A 10,969-nucleotide genomic window follows, 5' to 3' on the forward strand; every position below is an offset into this window, starting at 1 on the left:
GAAAAATGCATAGCACAATGTTTTGATAGTCTTATCAGTCATAGTGACAGAATCTGAATAGTGACAGAACATGGATACTGGAAAACCTAGTTGGCCTGCATCCAACTCTCAGCTCCAGCACTTAAAATGTGATCAAATTAATTTATTTGTGCATTATTAGTTTTATCACTTATTAAAGATGAATAACAACAGCAGCTACTTCAAGTTTTTTTAATTAAATGAATTAATATAAAGTGCTTACAGAAGAGTGCCTCACAGTAAATGCCATTTAGTGTATGCTATTAAATCTGCATTTTAGCAAGAGCTCCACAAAATTTTTATTTGTTTTGAAATTTGAGTAGAACACCTATATACTCATGTACTATATTCCACATTTTTTCAAATTCACTTTACACTTTATCTTTGCTTTCCTCTTTTAAAGAACAGAAAATTTTATGAATGAGAGTCATTCACTTTATACTCAAGGAATTCTGAATTCAGCAAGTTTATTATTTGTGCATTCAACATAAAATTTCAGAATAGATGCTGACATCTCTCATAATACATACAACCTTAAAATCCATGTAATTTTGAAGAATTTCTGGTACAATCAGGAAGGTGTTAGGTCTTACAGCTATTGTAAACCTCAACTTGATGACAAAAACCACTGCTACCAAGTTGATTCTGAATATCAGGATTCTAAGACTGCAAATCTTTACAAGAGTAGACTGCCTATATCTTTCTTCCGTGGAGTAGCTAGATGGTTTGAGCCACTGGGATTTTGGTTAGCAGCCCAAAACTCACCAATCAAGTGCCACCTGGGCTCCTTAACTGATGACAACCTAACCCAAACCTAACCTGCTGCCATTGAATTAATTCCAACTCCTAACTAGTGATCCTTAAATGATATAAAATCGTCCTGACATTTTCTTAGATTGACAGTATTATTCTCATTATTGCTCACCAACTTTTAAAATAAACCTTATATATATACACCACTATAGTTAACAATGAAATGACTACCACATGCAAAACTTTCTATTACTGTCAAATTAAAAGACCCTTCTATAAATAATTTTATTAACAGAGTAATCACATTTCAAAGAAGCTACTTTCAATTTCAAACTTCAAAATTGGTCCCTTAACAGATAATTCTTTGCTTTACATACTCAAAAAATGAGGTTCTGGATATGTACATTTCCCTCCAAACCAGCAATTCAAATATTTACTGATTCACTCAATGAGCAAAGCAGGGTGCTATCTAGATACTATGGGGAAACATGAGATGCACTTTGGCTGTTCTTCCCTAAGACAGATGTGTTTCCTCTTCTGGAAGTGCATGGCACTCTCAACATTTGTCACTAGCATTATGATTCCAATGTATCAATTCTTCTCCAAGTCTTCTTTATTCAGTTGCACATGCTTACAAGACAGCTGAAAATACCAGCACTTGGGTTAGGTACAGCTTAGTCCTTTAAGTAAAATGTTTCCTTTCTTTTTTAAAAAGGGTTTTTTTAAAAAGCTGTATTTTTCACATATACTACATTTCAATGGTTCAATCAGATTAGTAAGAATCATACAATCATCTCCACGATCTCAGAATAGTTCTTCCTTCTTGTACCCCTTCATCAACCCCTCACCTCCCCACCACCTTTCCCTGCTCATGAAACCATCGATGCAGTTAATGCTCAATAGTTCAATCTACCCTGGATTTCGTATACAGAAAAAGAAAACAAACCAACAAAAACACTGTACTCGGCATGATAGCAAGGCTATTCACATCCCTGGTCTGTGGTTAAGAGGAGATTCACGGAAGGCTTAATCCATGTGTGGACCCTGTGAATGGATTTTGGAATTCCACTGTCATCCATAGCTTCCCAATGACCAATGATGGTTCACAGTAAGTCAACAATTCATATATTAAGGTTCGTAGCCAGCCTACAATTGTATAACATCCTTTTCTCAACAGAATTTAAATTCTCTGAAAATTTGAGTCTTGTGCAGCCAATTTGCCCAATGAAATACATTATTTGATGCTGTATTTGATTTATTGAGCTGATAATGGATCCTAGTTAAAAACATATTTTAACTTCAATCTTTAAGTGCTTCAAGTTCTCCTTACTTTCTGCAGAGTTGTATCATCTGTTTATCTCAAGTTGTTGATGAGCCTTTCTCTATTCCTGATGCTGAGTTCTTCAAATAGTCCAGCTTCTTGGGTTATTAGTTCAGCATATAGATTGAGTAATTGTGAATATATACTATCATGATACATTCCTTTCCTGTTTTAAACTTTATTTTCTCTTATTGTTCAAAGGACTGCCTCTATACAGGTTCTACAATGTTATCGATAGTTTCTTATGACCCACAGTTGAATGCCTTTGCACAGTCAATAATACACATGTAAACCTCTTTCCAGTATTCTCCGGTTTCAATCAGGATCCATCTGACATCCGAATGATAGCCATTGTTCCACCTTTCCCTTCTGTATCCAGTTTGAATTTCATGCAGCTCCCTGTTGATGTCCTGCAAACAACTGCTTTAAATAATCTTCAGCAAAAGGTTACCTGTGTGAGTTATTAACGATGTTGCTCATTATTTCCACATCATGCTGGGTGATCTTTCTTTAGAATAGGTGAAAATATCAATCTCTTCTAGTCAGAGCATTCATCACACACTTTGACACTGACAGTCCTGCAGCAGTTGGTAGAAACAACTGATAAGCATTTTTGTCAATTCTCAAAGCCTTGCTTGGTTTTACCAATGTATTCAGTGCAACTCAGACATCAGTATTTTGCCCATTAAGTCTTTAATAATGCACATCAAGACTTGATTTCTGTCTTCAGTTCGTTCAGATTGAGAGATGCTAAACATGTTCCTTTGGCTTTCTAACTAAAGGTTTTTGCTTATTTCATTGTAACGCTTTACTTGGTCTTCTGATTTATCCTGCAAAATTTTCTGTCAAGCTTTTTACTTAATTTCTTCTAGTTACTTCAGCTAATGTGTTCAAGAGTAAGTTTTTTGACTCTCTTCTAACACCCACTTTAGTCTTCTCTTTCATTTTCATGACCTTTTGCTTTCTTCATATGTAATGTTTTTGATGCCATCTCACAAGTCATCTGTTCTTTGTTCATTAATAGTATATGTGTCAAATAGTTTCTTGAGACGGTCTCTAAACTCAGACGCGATATGCTCAAGTCATATTTCGTTTTTTGTGGACTTATTTTACTTTTCTCTTCGGCTTCAACTGTAATTTGCATATGAGCAATGGCTGAGCAACTCCACAGTTGGTCCTTGGCCTTGTTCTGGCTGATAATATAAAGCTTCGCCTTTGTCTCTTCCCACAGATGTAGTAATTTGATTTTTGTGCTGTCCATCTGGGAAAGTCTGCGTGTATAAGTGGTTTATGTTGTTGGTGTTGCAAAATTCTATCATGTAATCTCTAGCTTCATTTCTATCACCAAGGCCATATTTTCCAATTACTGTTCTTTCCTCTGTTTCTAACTTTTGTATTTCAATTGTCAATAATTATAAAAGCAACTCAACTACAAGTTTAATCAATTTTAGACTAGATTCTTTAATTTCATCATCATTGGTTTTACATTTGGGTATAATTTCAGTTAAGTGTCTTAACTGGTCTGCCTTACAGGTATTACAGATATTATCCTGTGAAAGTCAATAATGCATTTCAAGTTACATGAATGTGATTCAATGCCTCTTGATGTTGTCATTCCATGCAAAGTAAACTATTTGGTTGTCTAATTCCAGATGGCCAATAACAGTCCACTTCAGTTGACAAATGCCTAGGCTTTCAATCTTTGAGTTCCATTTAATTTTTGATGACTTCCAATTTTCCTAGATTCATACTTCATACATTCCAGGTTCAAGTTATTAATAAATGTTTGCAGCTGTTAGTTCACATGTTGAGTTTTCTGGTCAGCAAATTTAGATCTCAAACGTTTTACTCCATCCCCATCATTGAAGCTGACTTTCCTTTGCAGAGTCCGATGCTTATTGTCTGCAAGCAGAGGCACTCATCTTCCAGCACTGTGTCTTAACAAGTGTTCTGCTACTATTCGGAAGGTTTTCCAACTAATCCTTCAGAAGGACCACATATTTCTTTTTCCTAGTCTGTTCTTAGACTAGAATCTCTGCCAAAACCTGTTAACCATGGGTGACCCCACTTGTATTTGACATACCATTTGGACTACTGCTATTACTTCCAGAGATTCATTTCAATAGGCAATTTGGAGTATTAACTACATTCATGGTATGAGACACAAAGATAACTTAAAAGTTTAGTCATTCAAAAAGAACATCACCATTAAGTAAAACAGCACAGACTATTTAAAGTCTACTCCACAGTTTAGGCAGTTAAAGCTGGTGAACCTGCTAAACAGAAACACTTTCTTCAAACCTAGTTCTGTTCCCTAACCAAAAACAATCTCTTCCAAATCTTTCAAACTGAAAGTTACCGTACATACTCGAGTAGAAGCCAATCTGACTACCAGCGAAGCCAATCTGACTATCAGCGGAGGTACCTAATTTTACCACAAAAAACGCATTAAAATATGCTGGAAAACTTGGCTCATACACAATTATATACAATATTCAATTCCTTATGTCCCGCACATCCCAATACTGCCTTACTCACAATAATCTCGATCGCTTTGGGGATTACCTGTTCATAGTCAAGTAGATCCCAAATCGTAGTCATTAAAAAGAACTGCTCCCCACTACCATCCCCATTCTGTCTACTATCCATCTCCAGAAACTACAAAAGTTAGTGTGATAGAATGTCGCCTTCGGTTCTGTTTCTTCCATCATTTTTCTCCAATTAGAAAAAAGAAGAGCCCAAGATGGCAGAATTAAACCCTGGAAACAGCATTCAAGCTAAACCTTTAACCTATCTTTTCCACTACACTCACTGTTTTGAAGCTTAAAAACCTTTAGTGGCTCCCACCATCAACAGACTACAACCACGACCAGAATAAAACCCAACTCCTCCGTTTCTCAACACCTATTCCAATACATTTTACCATTATCATAGCCCAAGCATTCATTTGAAGTCCCATGTTTCCATATACACTGATCTGCCTGATGATGTTCACACCCACCTGCCTTTTCTTCTCATGCTATTTTCTCTACTGGGATTATCTTTTGCTATGATAAATTTTAATAATCCTTTAAAATTCATACCAAAAATGACATACTCTTTCTTCTCTTGTGCCCTGAATTTCTCAAGTAGAACAATTCCACTTCAAATCTGGTTACCCTATTAAAAACTTGTGAACTGCTTGCTGGTAGGAATGATGCTGGGTGTTTTGTTTTGTTAAGGGAGTTTGCCTGAAAGTCAGAAAAGATCCAATATGGGCTCTTAACAATCTTTCTCAAGAGTTATTTCTAGGAATGTATCATTTGTCATTCACTGTGATTATATTTATAACCTATTTTATTCATAAATGTATGTATTTTTAAATCTTTCTACATTAATTCACATATGCCCAATAAAGGGTAGTGAGGTATGGCTAAGAAACAAACAAACAAAAAAGCTTTTTATTATAAAAATCTGTTTATATAACTGGCTTACAAAACATTCCAGACTCACCACAAAGTTAACTAAATTCATTTCCTTAGGCAATTAGCCCCCCAACATAAACATCTTAAATAGCACAAAAACCAAATACTTAAAACTTTCCCTCTTCTCCTTTCCTTTCTAAAAATAGGGATGGGGGAGGAGGGTATTTACTAGAAAAAGTTAGCACAGAGAAATCATTCTCAGCACATGTATGTGAACATAAAACTAAATTGATGAATGTTATCTGTTGTCTTCTGACTTCTCAAACAAGAAATTCGCTTAGAAATTGAGAATAGGCTCCATAAAGGCTTAAATTTACTACATGTAAAACAAAGTGGTTACAGTAAATCAGGGTCACAAGGCATGGAAATCCAAGAAGTCAAAGAACATGAGATACACAAAGCAGAAATCCCTGTCTGACTGTAAAGATAAAAAATGCTTAAACTGGTGCCTGGCACATAATAGGGTCCCAACCCTCATGTCCCCCAATCCCCCCCCACACACACAAACTGTTAATTTTAGGATGAAAAGGGAGTCAAAGTTGGCCCACCTCCATTTCATCAATGTTAAGATCTTATTTTAATAAGATCCGACAGACTGACTGAAAATTACTGGAGCAAATGTTTTTTTCTACACCAAGATGCTTCTTAGAGTAGATTTAAAAATATTTACTATTTGGGAACAAGCTTTTGTTCCAAGAAGAAACAAATTTTCAAGTATAAGAATTAGCTATTACAGGCTTACTTATGGGGCTCCTATACTGTTCAATTATCAGAGAGTAGTAATTTGATTGAGAAAGGGAAATCATACATAAATAGGTCAAGGAAACCCATTAAGCATCACAAGATTAAAATGAAAAAGTTCTTCCTACATTGAAACTAAAGAAAGTTTCTCCCCAGACTTCAAGGAACAATTAGATTGAGATGCTTTCTATTCTAAATGTGTATTATGGTGCAAGATTGAAGAGTGGTAAATTATAAAATCCAAATACCTTCCATGTCTCTATCAGCATGAAATTGTAGTGATCTTCTGGCTAAAACAGCCTACTCCAATTTCATGTTATAAAAGAATAAGCTGAGCTCTAATAATTTGTTCAGTTGTTTGGTGCCATCAAGTCAGGTCCAACCTATAGCGACCTAAAGTACAACAGAACAAAACAATGGCTAGTACTGCACCATACTGACAATTGTTCCTAGGCTTGAGCCCATTATGGCAGGCACTGTGTGAGTCCACCTCCTTAAGGACCCTTTCTCTTTTTCGCAGCCCTGCTACTAAACATGATGTCCTTCTCCAAGGACTGGTCTCTCCCGACAACATGCCCAGAGTATGCAAGGCAAACGCTCTCCATCCTTGCCTATACAGAGCACTCTGGCCTTACTTCTTCCAATACAGATCGGACTGGTCTTTTAGCAGTCCATAGTACTTTCACTATTCTTCTCTAGCACCAGAATTCATATGAATGGATTCTTCTTTGGTCTTCTTCATTCAATGTCCAACTTTCACATGCATATGAGGCTTTTGAAAATACCATGGCTTGGATCACACACACTTTAGGCCTTAAATTAACATTCTTGCTTTACTCTAAATTAGTCTTGGGCAGTTGTTTTACCTAATGATCTCTGGGCTACTGCTTCTATGAACATTGTGGATACAAGCAAGACAGTATCTTGACTTCTTCAATTTATTCTCCACTGTATCATGTTCCCTATTATTGGTCCAGTGGGGAGGACTTAGGTCTTCTTGACATTGAGTTGTACTCCATACTGAAGGCTGCAATCCTTAATCTTCAACAGTATGTGCTTCAAGTCTTCTTGGTATTCAGCAAACAAGATCGTGTCATATGAATATCGCAGGTTACTAATGAGCTTTCTCCAATCCTGATGCCACATTTTCTTCATGTAAGCCTGATTATATGCTCAATTTGAACAGATTAAAGTATGGCGAGAGGATCTAACACTGTCGCACACCTTTCCTGATTGTAAACCATGCAGTAGTCTTTTGTTCTGTTCACACAACTGCCTCTTGACCCATGTACAAGTTCCCCATGAACACAAATGTTCTGGAATTCTCATTCTTCTCAAGGTTATCTTGTTTGTTATAATCTACACAGTCAAATACCTTGGCAGTGTCAATAAAACACAAGTAACTATCTTTCTGGTATGCTCTGCTTTGAGCCAAGATCCATCTGACTGCAGCAATGATATCTCTTGTACCACATACTCTTCTGAATCCAGCCTGAACCGCTAACGATTCCTTGTCAGTGTATTGTTGCAACTGTTGTTGGATCAACTTCAGCAAAATCTTACTTGTGTGAGATTATCAATGATGCTGTTCTAATATAATTTGAGCATTCTATTGGGTCATTTTTCACCCTTATGAATACAAATATGGATTTCTTTCAGTCAGTTGCCCAAACAAATTGCTATCTTCCAAATTTCCTGCCATAGACAAGTAAATGCTTCCAATACTCCAATACTCATGAGCTTGTTGAAACATCTCAGCTGGTATTCCATCAATTCCTGGAGCCTTGTTTTTCACTAGTGCTTTCAGTGCAGCCTGATCTTCTTCCTTTAGCACCACTGGTTCTTACTCACATGCTACCTCCTAATAGATTGTCAACCGGTTCTTTGGCGTACGGTGACTCTTTGTATTCCTTCTATCGTCTTTTGGTGTTCCCTGCATCATTCAATATTTTGCTCAGACTCTTTCAAAATTTTAACTTGAGGCATCCATTTTTCCTTGACTTCTTTCAGTTTGACAGATGCCGAGTGTGTTTTTCCATTTTGGTTTTATAACTCTAGGTCTTTGCACATTTCATTATAAAGGGTTTTGTCTTCTCCAGCTGCCCTTTGAAAATTTCTATACAGCTCGTTGACATCATCATTTCTTCCATTTGCTTTATCTATCTACTCTACAGAGGCTAAGAACAAGTTCCACAGTCTCTTCTGACATCCACTTAAGCTTTTATTTCCTGACCTTTTTAATGACCTGCTTTCTTATGAATGATGGTCTTGATGTTCTCCCATAGGACTTCTGTCATTAGCGTTCAGTGAGTCTAATCTGTTCTTAACTGGGAGCCAGTGCCGTGAGGGCTGTATCTCGCCGCTGCCACCTCCATGCAGGGTAGGCATGGTGTTGGCTCCCAGGCTGCCTTGCCGCTCTCGGGTAGCCCAAGGTGAAGAGTAGTGATGCTCACTCTGGCGAGCAAACTGAAGTGGAATGATGGTTTCCAAGCGTCCTGCTCCTCAGCCACTCACTGCCTCTGATTCCACACAGGTGTCTGAGAGAGACAAGCTGCTTGTCAAAGAGGTTGCAGAACTTGAGCAAATTTACCTTGTACCTGCAAATGCACTTTCCTGATCCCAACAAGCTCCATTGCTTCCAGCTAATCATGACCAGGGTGGAAAATTTCAGTTTGAAATTAAAGTTCCTGATGCCTACAACATGTTGCCCCCGAAGGTGAAGTGCTTGGCCAGAATCTGGCAACCCAAAATCACAGAGACAGGGAACATCTGTCTGAGTTTAGTGTGAGAACATTCGACCGACGGCACTAGCAGGGGTCCCACGAGGACACTGAAGGGTGTTGTTTGAGGATTAAACTCCTTATTTACCGATCTTTTGACTGTTGATGGTCCACTGAATATTGAAGCTGCAGAACATCATTTGCGGGGCAAGGAGGGCTTCTGGAATAAAGGTGAAGACTACATGAAGCGGTATGCCAGATGATACAGGAGGCCTGCAGGGCCTGCTCTCCATTCCCTCTGCCCCCCATGGTCCCTCTCTGCCCCATCAGGCTGGACCAGTTCATGAGACACTGTCCAAAGAACAGCTTCCGCCTGCCCAAGTTAGATGGAGAACACAATGTAAAATCTGCAAGGAATGTGTCTTGGCTTCTAAAGAATTGTCTGCTTTCCTTCTTAACATGGATTTGGTTTGCACCTGTACCAGTCTGCTAGTGGAATTCCAAAGCAGGAACCCACTGCCCAGCCTCCGTTTGAATGCAAAGCCTCCCAGGCCCTCGTCCTCCTGTGCTAGGACCCTGCCCTGGTGTCACCAGGCTCCCCAGATATTCAGTCATCTCTTGTCTACCTTCCTGAGATGCACTGGTTTATTTTTAATTTAATGACAGTACACTTTGGAACAGAAAAAAAGAAAAAAAATCTGTTCTTGAGATGTCTCGAAATTAAGGTGGGATACACTCAAAGTCACAGTTTGACTCTCGTGAACTTGTTTTCATTTTCTTCGGCTTCAACCTGAACTTACATAGGAGCAATTGATGGTCTGTTCCACTGGCCTGGTTTAAGCTGCTGATTCTGAGCTTCTCCAGTATCTCTTTTCACAGAGCTAGTCAATTTGATTTCTGTGTGTTCCACCTGAAGTCCATATGTAAGTCCACGTTGCCTTTTGTGTTGTTGGAAAAAGGTATTTGCTATGAAGAAGTCGTTGGTCTTGAAAAATTCTTTCATGCTATCTCCAGCTTGGTATCTAGCTCCAAAACCGTATTTTCCAACTAAGACTCCTTCCTCTTTTTTTCCAACTGTTACATTCCAATCGTCAATAATGCACCTTTGATTGCATGTTTGATCAACTTCTTCATCACTAGCTTTTGTGGTTGGTGTTAATGTGAATACAGCAGTTTTATTGATTGGGTTTCCTTGAAGGCAGATAAATATAACACTGTTACAGATAGCATTGTATTTCAAGATTGATTTTGCAATGTCCTTTTTGACAATGAATGCCATACCATTTCTCATGTTATTCCCAGAATAGATAATCAAAAGATTTTCCAGTTCAAAATGACCATCCATTTCAGTTCACTAGTACCTAGGTAGGATATTGATCTTTATGTTTCACTTTATTTTTGACCACTTCCAATTTTTCTGGAGTCATACTTTGCACACATCAAGTTCCAATCATTAGCAAAATTTTACAGCTGTTTCTCCTACCTTGAACCAGCAAATAAAGATCCCAAGGCTCCCATAGGCTTTATCCAACTCATGGTCAATTCCACTCTGAGGGAGAAATCAGCTTCTCTTAAGTTCCAATTTGAGTGCCTTGTGACCCTCGGAGCCTATCCTGCTGCACTATCTCCAATAAGGATCTGCTTCCATTCATTAAGCTTTCAATATCCAACAGTCTTGGGAAGCTCTGCATAAAGTTTTCAGCAACTCTTTCCTCTTAAGTGAGGAGCCGAGTCCTTCTTCACTGAGTCTGGAAGCTGTATTAAAATATGTTCTCTCAGGGTGACCCTGCTGGCATTTGAAATAACAGTGACATAGCCTCCTGCATCATAGCAAAACACAAACAGTATGACAAACTGACATACAAGTGGTTGTCTAATTTGTTCTAGAATTGTCTAATATTGTGTACAAGATTGTCAGTGATAGAATCAGTCCTGCAACCCAGTTCTACTTT

At 38.0% G+C, this 10,969-nt stretch overlaps 1 pseudogene; it reads left to right on the top strand.

Annotated features, from left to right (window-relative positions):
* Positions 1-8,742: 8,742 nt before the first annotated feature.
* On the top strand, positions 8,743-9,280 carry LOC101648141 (annotated as a pseudogene).
* Positions 9,281-10,969: the final 1,689 nt, after the last annotated feature.

The sequence above is a fragment of the Echinops telfairi genome, unplaced genomic scaffold (genome assembly GCF_000313985.2).
Source record: "Echinops telfairi isolate 266 unplaced genomic scaffold, ASM31398v2 ScPeMD7_3;HRSCAF=10, whole genome shotgun sequence".
Lineage (NCBI taxonomy): Eukaryota > Metazoa > Chordata > Mammalia > Afrosoricida > Tenrecidae > Echinops > Echinops telfairi.